This window comes from Triticum dicoccoides, chromosome 3A (assembly GCF_002162155.2).
Source record: "Triticum dicoccoides isolate Atlit2015 ecotype Zavitan chromosome 3A, WEW_v2.0, whole genome shotgun sequence".
Lineage (NCBI taxonomy): Eukaryota > Viridiplantae > Streptophyta > Magnoliopsida > Poales > Poaceae > Triticum > Triticum dicoccoides.
This window is the reverse complement of record NC_041384.1, coordinates 136,269,189-136,275,188: the sequence shown is the minus strand read 5'-3', so window position 1 is coordinate 136,275,188 and position 6,000 is coordinate 136,269,189.

Below are 6,000 nucleotides of genomic sequence, written 5' to 3'. Positions count from 1 at the left end.
CTCATCCCGCCTCGACCCGCCCCGCCTCCCGCAGCCGCCGCTCATCACCGTGTGCCGCCGCCGACGCCACCCCACCCTGCCGGAGCCCCGAGTCCCGCCGGAGTCCGACGAGGTAGCCGCGCCGTCCGCCGCCGGTTTTCCGAAGAAAAGCGGTCCGGTTTGTTTTTGAAAACCCTAGGTTTTATTTTATTATTATTATTATTATTTTATTAGATCGTTTTTATCGGTTCACTTATTTAGCGAGCGTTCGCTCGTTCGTTCGTTTTAACGGACGAGTTCACCATTTAGTTTCAGTTAACGAACGTTCGTTCGTTAATCTGTTCGTCAGTTTTCTTTTTCTTGGATTTTCTGCGATTATTTCTGATCGCGATTTCTGATCCAATTTTAGTTTTAGTTTAACTTTTCACTCGTTTATCGGAATCAGGCGATTCAAGCACCTATAGTTACGTCTCGAAACCCTCTTTCCGTTTAACCAACTCAAACAAGTTTTTTCTTCTGTAAAATTTGACTTAGGTCCAGATTAGTAATGGAAGCTTGTTTCTTTCACCGTTTGACTTTCGTTGTTTCGTTCGATTTGTTTCTTTTTGCAAACTAGAGTTCTTAAGTTGAACTTTCTAGTTAAATCTCTTATTTGAGTTTTACCTATGCATTAGATGAGTACTTATTGTATGCTTGTTTGTTCGTTTGCGTTAGAGTACCCGGAGTGCGCCACTTGCTACTTCGAATCTCTTGGTTTCATGGATCATCAGCAAGGCAAGTAACACTTTGATCATACCTCTTATTACCCAGTTTTATTGCATTAGATCAATCCTCAAACAATTGCATGAATAGGATCTAATTAATATGTGGGTTTTGGGAAGTAGTTGAGGTAGTACCTATTACCTGTTTTATTATCAAACCCTGGGAGTTACTTCTATGTTTGCTTATGCCATGCTATGCTTGTAGACGTGGATTGGGTTTGAGAGTATTCATGACAGATGTGAGATTGTTTAATTAATGGTTAAACTTAAGGTGGCAACTTAAATACACACCTGGGTGGATTGAGGCACCTGGGTATTCCAGCGATTGCCTATTTTTGTTTATGGACCGCCACCCAGGCTTAAAGGGATCATGAGATTATTCATGCTAGAAACTTCCGTGTGCAGCCACAAACTACTATGGGCTCTAGCATAGTTGATTCAGTCGTGCGAACTCTTACAGTGGTAAACTAGCAGATATAGGGGAAAGTAGGTGTAACGGTCTTCCCAATCGTAAGGTGCTAGCGCTTCTGAAAGACTATGTCTCGGTCATCCATTTCTCAAACACCATGTAGTGCGAGAATTCCAATGGAGGAGATCGAGTCTTGTGGGGGAAAGTGCGCAAACCTCTACAGAGTGTATAAACTAATCATGGTTAGCCGTGTCCCCGGTTATGGACGTCTTGAGTATCTAGTACTTGGATTATCATGTGAATCTCATCATGTGACTTTAATTAATTTTATTGGGTTTTAATGATGATGTTTAATTGGGATTGAGAGGGTGTCTACACTCTCAATGTTTAACAACCACCATGATAGTTAAATAAAATTTATTCCTTTGTAGTAGGGAAAAATTGGCCTTATGCAAAACTGTAACCATAGAGCTTTCCACCAGCCATATATGCATGTAGTATAGCCTGTTTCTGTTCACTACTCTCTATGTGTTACATTGCCAGCATATTCCATGTGCTGACCCGTTTTCGGGCTGCAACGTTCATGTTGCAGACTTTTCAGACGACGAGTAAGGAGCTTTAGGTCGTGGTTCTATACTCAGTGATGCCGTTGGAGTTGATGGACTCACTTATCTTCCAAGCCTTCCACTGTTATCGTTATTAAATGGCCTTAAGCAATATTATTTGTAATAAGTTCTCTTTTGAGACACTCGATGTAATAAGTGTGTGATTGCTACTCTGTTATAAATCCTTCAAGTACTGTGCGTGTCAGCATTACTGATCCAGGGATGACACTGAAGCACAGAGATCAGACTGTTTGAGGTTTGGTTGCTACAAGATGGTATCAGAGCACACGCTGACTGTAGGACACGACCACTAAGATAAAGACCTAGATCATCACTCTCTTCTCATTTCTGACTTCTCATCTTTTCTACTCTTTTAGGATGGCGGATGCAAGGAACAAGTTCATGCAACCAGATGAAGATACACCCTTTGGACGCCACCTGAAGGAAGTCACTAAGTACCTGAAAATCAGAGTACCAAGCTTCACCGGGACCTACAACGCCACTTTACCCGAGGAGGAGCGCTGGCTGATCCAAGTTCAAGTTCCAGGAAGGACATTCATGCCAGTCACTGAGCCTATAGAGTTTTCATTTGATGCACCAACCTAGAGTCTAGGAAAGAGCATGTCAGCCCACATCACCATGGGACATATTGGAGAAGTTTACCACAATGAGCTCAAGGATGCTATCTACCAGATTTGTGGGTGCCGAGATGAGCAATGGGAGATGATCAGCACCAGGAAGGATAGATCAATCGCAGCTTTTATCCAGGAACTAAACCAACACATTCGACGCCAGGAGAATCAGATGTGCGCAGGCAAGATAGATCTGAAGAAAGCGATGACAAGAATCACGGAACTGGAGGAAGAACTCAAGGCTACATGTGAAGATTATGAGAAGGAAATCGAAGTATTAGTGGAGAAGAATGACGACCTGATTAAGGAGATTGGAATATTCATGGGAGACCCCACACTAGTAGAAGAAGATGAAGAACCCAAGGAGATTCGCCCGGAAGACTACATCATCATCGATGACACCGACTCTGATCTGAGCGATGATGACTTTGAAGTCGAAGCTGGAGCAGATATCATGGAGTCTGCAACCGAGGAATATTTTTAGTAGACCACCACATCAGTAGTAGTATTCCACCATGTAAATAGAGTAGTCTGATGCACTTTTGCGATAGTTAGACCGATTGTATGCCTTGCTTGATTGATTGAGTGAAATGTTTGTGTTTGTCTCATGTGCATATGGGTAGTGCTTTCTCATTAGACCTCATTCTATTCTAATCTCTCCCCTCTAAACCCATCAGATGCCTCCGAGACGTGACAATGGATTTGCTTTCCCACCGAAGCTCACTCAGTTGATCCAGCAGCAGAATACCCTGATGCAGTTGTTAGTCCAGAATCAGAATGAGGGGAACAAAAACAACAACAATCCACCACCACCACTGATACGTCTCCAACGTATCTATAATTTTTTGATTGCTCCATGCTATATTATCTACTGTTTTCGACATTATTGGGCTTTATTTTCTACTTTTATATTATTTTTGGGACTAACCTATTAACCAGAGGCCCAGCCCAGAATTGCTGTTTTTTGCCAGTTTTAGGGTTTCGAAGAAAAGGAATATCAAACGGAGTCCAAACGGAATGAAACCTTCGGAAACGTGATTTTCTCATCAGATAAGATCCAGGAGACTTGGACCCTCCTTCAAGAAAGCCACGAGGTGGTCACGAGGGTAGGGGGCGCCCCCTAGGGCGCGCCCCCTGCCTCGTGGGCCCCTCGAAGCTCCACCGACGTATTTCTTCCTCCTATATATATCCACGTACCCCCAAACGATCGAGGACGGAGCCAAAAACCTAATTCCACCGCCGCAACTTTCTGTATCCATGAGATCCCATCTTGGCGCCTGTTCCAGAGCTCCGTCGGAGGGGGCATCGATCACGGAGGGCTTCTACATCATCATCCAAGCCCCTCCGATGAAGTGTGAGTAGTTTACTTCAGACCTACGGGTCCATAACTAGTATCTAGATGGCTTCTTCTGTCTTTTTGGATCTCAATACAATGTTCTCCCCCTCTCTTGTGGAGATTTATTCGATGTAATATTCTTTTTGCGGTGTGTTTATTGAGACCGATGAATTGTGGGCTTATGATCAAGTCTATCTATGAATAATATTAGAATCTTCTCTGAATTCTTTTATGTATGATTGGTTATCTTTGCAAGTCTCTTCAAATTATCAGTTTGGTTTGGCCTACTAAATTGGTTGTTCTTGCCATGGGAGAAGTGCTTAGCTTTGGGTTCAATCTTGCGGTGTCCTTTCCCAGTGACAAAAGGGGCAGCAAGGCACGTATTGTATTGTTGCCATCGAGGATAACAAGATGCGTTTTCTATCATATTGCATGAAATTATCCCTCTACATCATGTCATCTTGCTTAAGGCGTTACTCTGTTTTTAACTTAATACTCTATATACATGCTGGATAGCGGTCAATGAGTGGAGTAATAGTAGTATATGCAGAATCGTTTCGGTCTACTTGTCTCGGACGTGATGCCTATATACATGATCATACCTAGATATTCTCATAACTATGCTCAATTCTGTCAATTCCTCAACAGTAATTTGTGCACCCACCGTAGAATACTTATGCTCTTGAGAGAAGCCACTAGTGAAACCTATGGCCCTCGGGTCTCTTTCTCATCATATCAATCTCCATCACTTTATTATTGCTTTGCTTTTACTTTATTTACTTTGCATGTTTATACCAAAAATACCAAAAATATTATTTATCATCTCTATCAAATCTGACTTTCATAAGTGACCGTGAAGGGATTGACAACCCCTAAGCGCGTTGATTGCGTTGAGCTATTGTTTTTGTGTAGGTACGAGGGACTCGAGCGTAGCCTCCTACTAGATTGATACCTTGGTTCTCAAAAACTGAGGGAAATACTTATGCTACTTTGCTGCATCATCCCTTCCTCTTCGGGAAATCCAACGCAGTGGTCAGGAGGTAGCAAGAAGAATTTCTGGCGCCGTTGCCGGGGAGGTTCGCGCAAGTCAAGATTTGACTCCCGACAACGAGCCATTTCTGGCGTCGTTGCCGGGGAGTCTGCGCAAAAGTCAACATACCAAGTACCCATCACAATCCCTATCTCCCGCATTACATTATTTGCCATTTGCCTCTCGTTTTCCTCTCCCCCCAATTCACCCTTGCTGTTTTATTCGCCCTCTCTCTCTCTATCATCCCTCTCTTTCTCCGTTTGCCTTTTTGCCCGTTTGCTTTTTGTTTGCTCATGTGTTAGTTTGCTTGTTTGTCGTGATGGCTCAAGATAATACTAAATTGTGTGACTTCACCAATACCAATAATAATGATTTCCTTAGCACTCCGATTGCTCCTCTTACCGATGCTGAATCTTGTGAAATTAATACTGCTTTGTTGAATCTTGTCATGAAAGATCCATTCTCCGGCCTTCCTAGTGAAGATGTCGCTACCCATCTTAATAGCTTCGTTGACTTGTGTGACATGCAAAAGAAGAAAGATGTCGATAATGATATTGTTAAATTGAATCTATTTCCTTTTTCGCTTAGAGATCGTGCTAAAGCTTGGTTTTCGTCTTTGCCAAAAAATAGTATTGATTCATGGAACAAGTGCAAAGATGGTTTTATCTCTAAATATTTTCCTCCTGATAATATCATCTCTCTTAGAAACGATATTATGAATTTTAAACAACTTGATCATGAACATGTTGCACAAGCTTGGGAGAGAATGAAATTAATGATACGAATTGCCCTACTCATGGTTTAAATTTGTGGATGATTGTTCAGAATTTTTAGGCCGGATTGAATTTTGCTTCTAGAAATCTTTTAGATTTGGCCGCGGGAGGCTATTTTATGGAAATCACTTTAGGAGAAGCTACTAAACTCCTAGATAATATTATGGTTAATTATTCTCAATGGCATACTGAAAGATCTACTAAAAAGGTGCATGCGATAGAAGAAATTAATGTTTTGAGTGGAAAGATGGATGAACTTATGAAATTATTTGCTAATAAGAGTGTTTCTTTTGATCCTAATTATGTGCCCTTGTCTACTTTGATTGAGAATAATAATGAATCTATGGATGTGAATTTTGTTGGTAGGAACAATTTTGGTAACAACGCGTATAGAGGAAATTTCAATCCTATGCCTTATCCTAGTAATCCCTCTAATAATTATGGTAATTCCTACAACAATTCTTATGGAAATTAT